This window comes from Cupressus sempervirens, chromosome 10, assembly GCF_028749045.1.
Source record: "Cupressus sempervirens isolate cs-2001-9-10 chromosome 10, ASM2874904v1, whole genome shotgun sequence".
Taxonomy (NCBI): Eukaryota; Viridiplantae; Streptophyta; class Pinopsida; order Cupressales; family Cupressaceae; genus Cupressus; species Cupressus sempervirens.
The window spans coordinates 102440926-102451543 of NC_143127.1; the positions used below are offsets into that span (position 1 = coordinate 102440926).

General features: G+C 33.1%; 1 pseudogene; it reads left to right on the plus strand.

Moving 5' to 3' along the window:
• Nucleotides 1-8861: 8861 nt before the first annotated feature.
• Nucleotides 8862-9245, plus strand: LOC149532797 (non-specific lipid-transfer protein 1 pseudogene; annotated as a pseudogene).
• The last annotated feature ends 1373 nt before the right edge of the window (nt 9246-10618 follow it).

Genomic DNA, 10618 nt, shown 5'->3' on the forward strand with positions numbered 1-10618 from the left:
TAAGTTTTCCTGCAAGTAAAAGTGCTTTATAAAATAAATGGGTTTATGAGTTAAAAGAAGATGACAGAGTTAAGAAAAGATTTAAAGTTAGGTTAGATGTAAAATAATTTGGATAGAAAAAGGGAATTGATTTTGATGATATATTTTCTCTTGTTGTTGAAATGACTTCTATTCACATTGTTTTAAGTATTGTGGCTATTGAAGATTTATATTTGGAGCAACTTGATGTTAAAATAGTTTTTCTTTATGCTGATTTGGATAAAGAAATATATATGGAACAACCATATGTATTTGAGGTCAAAGGTAAGGATAATTTAGTGTGTTTATTGAAAAAAGTTTAGATGGCTGGAACCAAGAACCTCAGAAATGGTATCTTAAATTTGACAGTTTTGTGAATGAGCATGGTTATACTTAGTGTCATTTAGACCATTGTGTTTGTTTTAAGAGGTTAGATGATGAAAGCTACATTATTTTGTGTTTATATGTTGATGGTATGCTAGTATCTAGGTCTAACATGGATCACATTAAGGGGTTAAAACAATAGTTAACACATTAATTTTTTATGAAGGATTTGGGGGTAGAAAAATAAATCCTTGGTATAAGAATTTGTAGAGATAGGAAGAACAAAAAATTGACATCTTGTATAAAATAGCTTAGGGATAGAAATTTCATAGAGTGTGATACAATAATAGCTTCTTGTAGAGGTATTTAGCTATAAGGGATTATAGATTGTAATTAGGTTGTAATCATTGGATAATAAATTATTGGCCTTGTTTGGTGGACATAGCCCATAGATTGGGTGAACCACACATTAAATCTTTGTGTCTTGTGTTCTCTTCTATGTGCATTATTATTTTTTAATATTGGATATATTTGCATGTAATTGTTATTTCCATCATGTTAATCCTAAAACCCCTAAAATGAGAGATCCATGCTAAATGATCAAATACAAACTAAGATTCATTATTTCCACTATTAAATTGAAATTGAGCCAATTATTAAGCAATTGAGAAAATGCACAAATGAAACATGAAAATAGTAGCATAACAATAGAATTCTAAAAGAGAGGGTCATTTGAGATTAAAATCCATCTTATTTAAAGAAATGGGGATCAAATGCATGGTTAAGATTCAAAGTTAATGATTGATTGAGATTCAATTTGGAGTGATCCAAGTGATGTGCTCACATTGGTCCATGTAAGAACCTTTTTTCTACTTGTCCCCTTTGTACTAACATGTATTTAGAGGGATTATTAATTCTCTTTTATTAATTAATTTAACCAATTGAATTTAATTTTTTGATTAAATTAGTTTATGCTAGGTAATTAATGATTTGATTTATAATTAAGTGATGAGCATTGATTATTTGATTGAGGATTTGATGAATTTTGATGAATTATGGAAATAATTGTGTTGACATAATTAAGGTTGATTTCGATGAATTATGTCAATAATTGGGTTGACATAATTTTGATTGAATTGCATGAGTAATTGGGTTAACATAATTAGGAGTGTGTTTTGACAAATAGGCTTCCTAGTTGACTATCCCATTTTAGGGTGATTACATTTTCCCCTCATTGAATCAATATGTGAGCAACACCTTGATTCAAAGAAATCATGATTTTGACTTAGAGAATATTTTGATATGAAGCAATGAAAATATTCTTCATTCACAGACTGAGAATTCTGATTCTGATCAAATGAAATTCCATTGATTGAAAATATTTTTTTAAGTCAGTAGTTTCCAACTCCAATCTTGATGGACCAAGACTAATAAGAGCTTAACCAGAGTATCCAATTTGAGTCAGTGTTGAAACTCAATATGTGATATCATGTTTTGTTAAAAAATAACCAATTTAGGTCACAATTTTAAAATTGATCGAAGTTAGAAGATATTTGAAGCAATGCTATTTGATTTATAGAATAACAAGCTTGATATGATGTGATGAAACTAATTAACTATAGGATTAATTTCATTTAGACATAGATAACCAACTTGATGTAATGTGATGAAGTCAATTGTCTAATAGTTTCATCTTGATTGAAGTGAACTGTCATGTCCCTAGTGTTGATAGATTTGATAGAAGATTGACATCCCATGCCCGTTGAGAGCATAATCAAAATGAATCTTGATGAAATCCAAATTTCAAGAATTGTTGATGATGTGTGATTGATTGAAATATGCTTAGATCAATTTGAAGATGATAAGAATCCCTTGGTGGTTGTTTTCAAGAATTAAAAAATGTTTTGAATTCATTGTTTATGTTTTGAATTAGTTAGAATCTGGTTTAAGTTAAATTTTCACTCTATGTGCATTTCTAACATATCTACATTTTTATTTTGATCTTGATAATTCATTTTGAGTTGAATTATGCATTTTGGGATCAATCTTGATTTTTAGGGTTTTACAACTCTAATCCCTACATATAGGTCCTAAAAGACTCATTCTTTATAATTTGAACTCTTCCTTTGTTGCATGTCAGAACTAAGAACTAATGATGGTGTTCCCTATAGAAAAGCATAGCTTTAAGCTTGGTTAATGGCACCAGAGACCTGACGATTAATCCCCCATGAGTACCTAATAACTTTTCAAGTGTTTTACCTTTCATGTCTTTGTTTGATGCATTCTTAAGACTGAGTCATTTCTTGGAGATAGAAAGCTGCTTCAAAGAAGCTAGAAGGTTATTTTATTATAGAGAGCCACTTCTGCTAGAACTGAGTCACTTCTTGTAAGATAGAAAGTTTCTTTGGGTAGACAATCGCCTCTAGTTCCAAAAGGTTGCTTTTGGCCAGCTTCTCGGAGACCTAGGTCACTTTGGGTCATAACCTTCCGATTGTTTAGTTTTCAGAAGCGTTAAGTGTCCAGTTTTTAGAATATTATAAGGTTTGTCTCATTCAGTATGGTTTGAGTTCAATATCCTTTCTCAGAAACCCTAATTGATTATCATACGCTGGTTTTTAGATGTATTTCAGTCATGTGTCCTTTAGGGGAGTTTTCCCTCTTTGTATTCTTAAACTTGCACGAGAGATGGCTGATGAGGAGTGTCATCATGTTATCATACTAGGACTTGTGTGCTTTATTGATATATCCAATATTCAGGTATATAGAGGGTTATTGACTACATAAGCAGAGTATTGGCATTCTGAGCATAACACTTTTCACTTAAAAGAGGGTTATTGACTAAATTAGCAGAGTATTGGCATTCTGAGGATAACACTTATCACTTACCTATCAGAGAGATGACTATCAGGGTGGAGGATATATGGTGTATCACTTGCATCCATGTGATCGGCCGGTTAGTCTAATTCGAGCAGAGAGCCCATGCGATAGTTCTAGATGTTGGTCGAGTCTTTGGAGATCCAAGTATAGCTCAAGAAAAAAATCTGATGGGACCACCTCGCTAGCCATTATGACAGATATCTTGTGCTTCTTGTCAGTTTGATAGGGAATATCATGATATCTGATTGAAGACTTCACAGTTTTTGTTGTGGCTAGGAACATATGATTGGAGAGATGATGCGACGCCCTCGCCGATATGCACGAGGTACGTGCATCTTAGCACATTTGTACGTGGATGATCTTACAGATTTGGTTTGGAGATATTCTTGGACTGTGAGGAGTGGGATATCAATGAGAAATAAATGCATTTCTTCTTCTAGACTAGAATAGAATGGTCACAGACTCTGCTTCCTATTTATAGCTACTTGTCCAGATACCCCAATTGTCACAGATGGTACTACTCATAGGGATCATAATAAGGGAATAATAATAATAAGGGAAATTGATATCACACACGAGGAATCAGTTTAAATCCATGGAATGGCAATTTAATAAATTGAAGAGCAAAGGAAAAACTGAAAACTGACGTTTCCTTACTCAAATATTAATTGACTGATGACAAATAACCCTTCCTAAAAAGTTATCATGTGCAAGATTATGTGAAAGATATACTTAGAATTTCTAATGGCTACATAATTGTCATGCACTATTTACAACTCTGATTGACACCAAAAGTACATATCAACCTGTGGTAGAGCAATTGGGAAAGGAAATGATATGTTTAAGGTACTAGCTATCCTCCATACACAATGCATTAAAAGACAAAATCTTTTTATTTTCAGATCTCTGAAAGTACAGTAATTTTTCTCCATTAAACATGCAGATCATGAAGAACAAATGTTTAAAATATCAGGAAAATCTATTGTGTTTTTAATTTTCTGAATTTTGGTCAAAAGTGCATTTTGTCTAGAGAATAGCCACATCCTATGTTTAAGTCACTTTTTTTTTATCCACTAATTCCAGCAGATATGGGTGATGATATCAATTAACATTATATATTGAAGGATCTAGATTAATAAAATCAGAGTCTACATTGGCCAGAATATTTCAAAGGTTTTCGATTAACACATTTAGAATCATCTTCAATGTTCAACTTTGTATACACCATATTTTAGCTTATACTACCACATCAAGTATCTAACTAAAGCTTCTTCCATATTACTGGTTCCCAGTAAAACACCGACAGATTTAAGTGTAAGGTGAGGGATCCAAAATGACCACTCATACAAATACTAATATTTGATTTGTTTACATTGCCTTTTGAGATACAATCAAAATTTAATTTCACTTGATTGAGATAGGCAGGTCACCATGTTTAATATTTTCTCTAAGAGAAAAGCCCTAGTAACTACCTAGGCAAACTTCGTGTGCCTAGAATTTCTAAAATATAAGTCAATTTTTTTGGTGTATCATTTGTTGTGAGGTTTTCACACCATTTCTCCATTATGAATGGGAACCCCCTCTTTTCCTCTAAGTTTCAGGGGTAGAGTAATTTTGGCAACAATCCAAAAAAAAAAATTGAAAACCTTCCAAGAATCGAATTGGAAAGGGAAAAAATTGGAGAGTTTTGGACTAAGTGTCATAAATGGGGAAAAAGAGACAAAATCTGGTTGTGTGGAAAATATGAAATTTTAAAAATAAAATCAAAATTGAGCCAAAAATACATATACTTGTCTAAGTACATGGTGGTGTGCACTTCACTTTACATGTGCTCGCCAAAGCACATAGTGACTACCATGCATACCATGGACTTGCCTAACTCATCCTTGATTTCCACCATGCACTTGCCCTTGATTTCCACTGTGGTTTTACCTAAGTCCGTAGTGGTGTCCAATTTTTCTTTGATGGTTTTTCCTAAATGTGTAGTGGTTTCCACTTTTTATTTGATGGTTTTGCCTAAGTGCCTAGTGTTTTCCACTTTTTTTTTTATGGTTTTGTCTTAGTGCTTAGTGCTTCCCACTTTTTGTTTGATGGTTTTGCCTAAGTGTGTAGTGGTTTCCACTCCAAGATTAATAAGAGATCTCAATTTCAAAACCACCTTACCTCTCCTTGAGTTTAATGAAATGCTTTAAAATTTCAAAATTTATTTAGAGATTGTGAAGCATGACCAAATTTCTAAGATTTGAATTACTCCAAAAAAATTTTTTTAAAAATAATAATTATTGAGTAGAGAGAAAGTGGCAAAAATCAAAGCGAAGATAAATAAGAAATAATAAAATAATAAAATAAATAGTTTTAAAATTGAGATGAGATCAAAATTTGTCTCAACTTTGCAAATAGTGGATTTTAAATTGGGTGGAGATTAAACTTACCTTGAATTTGCAAAATATGGATTGATTTTTAAAAAGAATTAATTACTTCATCCATTGTTGCATTGAAATTTTCCAAATAACATCAGTTCAAAAAATGGGAAATTAAAATTGTGGAAAATAAATTATAAATGGTAATAAAACAAATATATTTCCCAATGCACTACCCCATTAAATTATTTTTATTACAAAATAAGTGTCAATTTTGTGGTGATTTTCAAAATCTTATTGCAATTATTATTTAAAATTTTATAATCATTTACTAAGTGGTGGTTTGTCTTGCAAGTTAAAATGACAAGGTGGAATAATGGCAATTATTCTAATTGGTCCATGGTGTCTTTTGAACTTTTCTATTGGTTTGCAAGGCAATGACTTCTTCTACAAGTGTTCTCTTCTCATTGGACCAAGTGACATTCATCCTTATCAAGGTGTTATGGATTTGAATTTTCTTATTGTCTCATGAAGGCATTGTAATCTTTTCATTGGCTCACAAGGTGGTGCTTAGTTTTAATTTGTTGAGCATTTAATGCTTCTAGTAGGTGGTTATAAGACCCTAAATAGAGCTTATATGGATTACTCTTAGCCCTTGATTTCGAATCAATCTTGGTCATTCATTGTATTTGAGCTCTCTATATAAACCCCCACCCTCTCTCATTTGTAAAGGGGATTTTTTGGAGAATTTTTTCTATATAATACCAAATTTTCTCTACTTTTCATTATTGTGCCTTGCATGGTGAATTGTTGTGACCAAGTTTACATTATTGCATTGTGAACCAAATTTCCTCCTTAGTTTAGGATTTTGTTTCATGTTGTTAGAAGTAGTTTAGTTGGATGGAAGTCATTGTGGATGTTCACTTGCATGACTCGAACAAATCTGGATCACTAGCCTCTTATGGGTTGTAAGAGTGACTTGTGAGGTGAGTTGATGAAAATACTTAACTCCAATTGATGTTCAATCTTTGGTTTGCATCTAGATGATGGTATTTGAGAGATGACATTGATGTGAAAATCATTTGTGTCTTCCTTAGAAGCTTGCACTAGATGGGTGGAGTCGTTGGCAAGATTACACCTAGTAGAGTCCAAGTTCATCTATGATTCTTTGGATTTATATTAGAGGTAAAAGTAAAAGTAGAGGTTAGAAGTTTATATTGAAGTAGAGAATTGGGAAGTCAGAACTTATATTTTCATTGCACATTGCATAGCCAAATCTTTAAAGATGCAAGAGTTGATATCCATTGAATGAATAGTGCAAATACCTTTGTGATAACCAACATATCACATCATAAAACCAAGTGGTTAAGAAGGAAACTTGAAGTCATTTCATGATCTTACTTTGCAAGCTTAACATGAGAGATGGCATTATCAAGAGTGGATTGAATGTTTGGTGTTTCTCCTTGAAACTTTAAGTATTTGGTTTTGCATGTTGTAGTGGAACAAAACTCACATCAACACCTCTTTAGATGAGTGAAGAGCTGAAAGTTTAGGTTTTGGCTTTTGGGTATTCACAGATATCTCTATAGGGATTGTGGAGTGGTCCAAAAGTGTCATTTCAAAATGTTCACCTAGAACTTGCATGCTCATGCACCAATGGTCGTTCACTCAAAAATCACCACTACCTATTGTTAAATGTCCTACTAGTGTTTATGAAATATTTTAATAGTGATACACAAATTGATCCATCACCAACCAAAAGACTAAAAAATGATCGATTATTAACATATGTTTCATTTTTTAGGAATCTTTTAAGAATGGTAATAGAAGCTATCTATTATAAAATTATCTCAATTTCACCCTCTATTAGTTGAAGTTGGATGGAAGTCATTATGGATGTTCACTTGCATAACTCGAAAAAATCTAGATCACTAGCCTCTTATGGGTTGTAAGAGTGACTTGTGAGGTGAGCCAATGAAAACACATTACTTTAATTGATGTTCAATCTTTGGTTTGCATCCATATGATGGGATTGGAATGATGACATTGATGTGAAAATCATTTGTGTATTCCTTAGAAGCTTGCACTCGAAGCTTGTATTCCATGATTCTTTGGATTCATATTAGAAGTACAAGTAGAAGTAGAGGTTACAAGTTTATATTGAAGTGGAGAACTGAGAAGTCTGAACTTATATTTTCATTGCACATTGTAAAGCCAACTCTTTAAAGGTGCAAGAGTTGACATCCATTGAATGAATAGTGTAAGTCCCTTTGTGATAACCAAAATCACATCATAAAACTGAGTGAAGTCAGTGATTAAGACGATACCTTGAAGTTGTTTCATGATCTTACTTTGCAAGCTTAGCGTGAGAGATGGCCTTATATCAAGAGAGGATTGAATGTTTAGTGTTTCTCCTTGAAATATTAAGTATTCGGTTTTGTATGTTGTAGTAGAACAAAACTCACATCAACACTTCCTTAGATGAGTGAAGAGCTTAAAGTTAAGGGTTTGGGTATTCATGGATATCTCTATAGGGATTGTGGAGCATGAAGTGGTCCAAAAGTGTCATTTCAAAACGTTAAACTAGAACCTTTTATGCTCATGCACCAATAGTGTCTCACTCAAAAATCACCACTACTTATTGTTAAATGTTCTACTAGTCTTTATGAAATATTTTAATAGTGATGCACAAATTGATCTATCACCAACCAAAATGATAAAAAATGATCGATTATTAACATATGTTTCATTTTTTTAGAACTCTTTTAAGAATGGTAATAAAAGCTATCTATTATAAAATTATCACAATTTAATCCTCTATTAGTTAGTGGGTATTTTGTCGTCGTACGATGTAAATGAGAATGGCACAATGAGGCAGGAAGAGATGGAAATGTTTGTATGAAAAGTATAGAAAGAGATGGAAATGTTTGTATGAAAGGTATAGATTCACTATTATCTTGCCATGCAGAAGCAAACAAAAATCAAGACAAAATGGCCAGGGGACGTAAAGCACAACAGCGGCTGGTAAAAATAAATAAAATATATCAATCGAAGTCTGTTTTGAGTGCAGGGCTTCTATGTACCCAGCTTTGTCGTTGTGTTTCCCCGATTCCGATGAAAACTTCCATTCAAGAGTTCACAACAGAAATAAGAATCATATAATATATTTACTTAATTCCCAAAATCGAAGCCCAATTCCCATATAAATATCACAAGATGGTTCTTCGTGAAGAGGCACTCTGAAATCGTTGTTTGGTGTTAGAAAATATAATCGGGAGGGAAATGGAGTTAGGAAAGCGTAATAATAGTTATGCGATGAAGAAGTTTGTGTGGTGTATGCTGTTTGTTGTCGGCGCGGCGTTGATAATAAGCAGCGGCGGAGTGAATGCGGCGATATCGTGCTCGACGGTGACGTCAGATTTGAGCGGATGTTTGTCGTATGTGACCGGCGGCTCCGCGCAGCCGTCAGGCGGGTGCTGCAGCGGCGTGCGCACTCTCAACTCTGCCGCCGCGACTCCCCCCGACCGCCGAGCCGCGTGCGGCTGCATAAAGAGCATTGCCGGTCAAGTCCCCGGTTTCAGATGGGACAGAGCCGGTCAGCTGCCTGGAAAGTGCGGTGTCAACATCGGCTTCCCCATCACCCCTCAGTTCAACTGCTCCTCGTAGCTATTTCACTCTCTTATTTCTCTTTTAAAAAAAAATGATAGTCTCTTTCTATTAATAAATTAATAATATGCCAGTTCTTCATTGCTTTTTTCTTTGATTTTTTTCATTTCATCATCCTAAATCACTCCTTGTTCTTTGTTTTCATGAACAGGATTCACTAATTAGTTGGAAGAGATCTGCATGCGTTGGTGTTAATGTCAGACTCATTTAGCTGCCTAAGTATTTTGTTTAATGTGTGGTTATGTGAGTGTGTCTATATTTTTGGTGTTAGCTTGACTTAAACATCATACACTCAAGCTTGATTTCTAAGTTAAAAGTACTAAATAGTTAAAGTTGACTTATTTTTCTGAACTTAATTTCTTCCTTAGTGTGTGATGTTTAAGCTGGCCGATCGATCTGTGTGGTTATGAATTACAATGGTGGTCAGCTGTGGAACTCAAAGTTCTCCGAATAGTTTGCTGGTGATCAGGCTTGCTTTTGTTTGACATGTTTGTACAACTTGTTATCAATATGAATATAATAAAGAAGTGTTAAGAAATTTTCTAGGTATAGAGCTGAAGCAACTTGTTATTTCTGTGGAGTTTATAAGAAGCATTACATCATCTCTACGTTACTTTTCACTAGAAATTCATTCACCTTTAGACAATTCTATTGAAACTAATTAATTTTTGGTTAAAGTGATTGTTTCATGTATGTTTAAAAATATGAGAGATACATAATAAAATTTGAAACAAGCAAACCCATAAGTCGTGCTGAAATCACTTTTAATCGAATTCACTTGACGCTCTACAATATTTGACTGTGGACTTTGATTCATCGTGCGAATTTTCACATTAATAATTGAAAAAACCAACATAATGAAAGAGACTAGATGAGCTATGAAGTGCATAATGGTGCGTTAAGATGGTATGCAGGCTGAGCAAATTTGAAACCGTATGACATGAAGGAATTTAAAAAGCTTTTTGCTATATTCATATATATAAATAAGACCTGGTTCTATTATATTTCTATATAGCATGAGAAGATCGGTGTAAATTTGCACCTTCCTAGAGAGAATTCTAGATATAATAGTAATTTTAGTTCTTAGTTTTGGAGATTTAAAATTTTCAATATATGAAGAATAAAAAGATTTTCGAAAAAGTAAATGAAAAGTAATTTTCAAACGTAAATAAATTATTATGATAGAATAAGAGGTTTGTGGGAGCAAGAGTTTCTGTCTACTGTTATAAGAAGAAGAAGAATTATTATTAGTGGGGACAATACCTGCAACTTTTAAGCAATTAAAGTGATTGAAGTGAAAGGATATATGTGATTTCAAGATTAGTTAAAATGTTATAAAGAGATATTTACATTATAATTCTAATTAGATATTA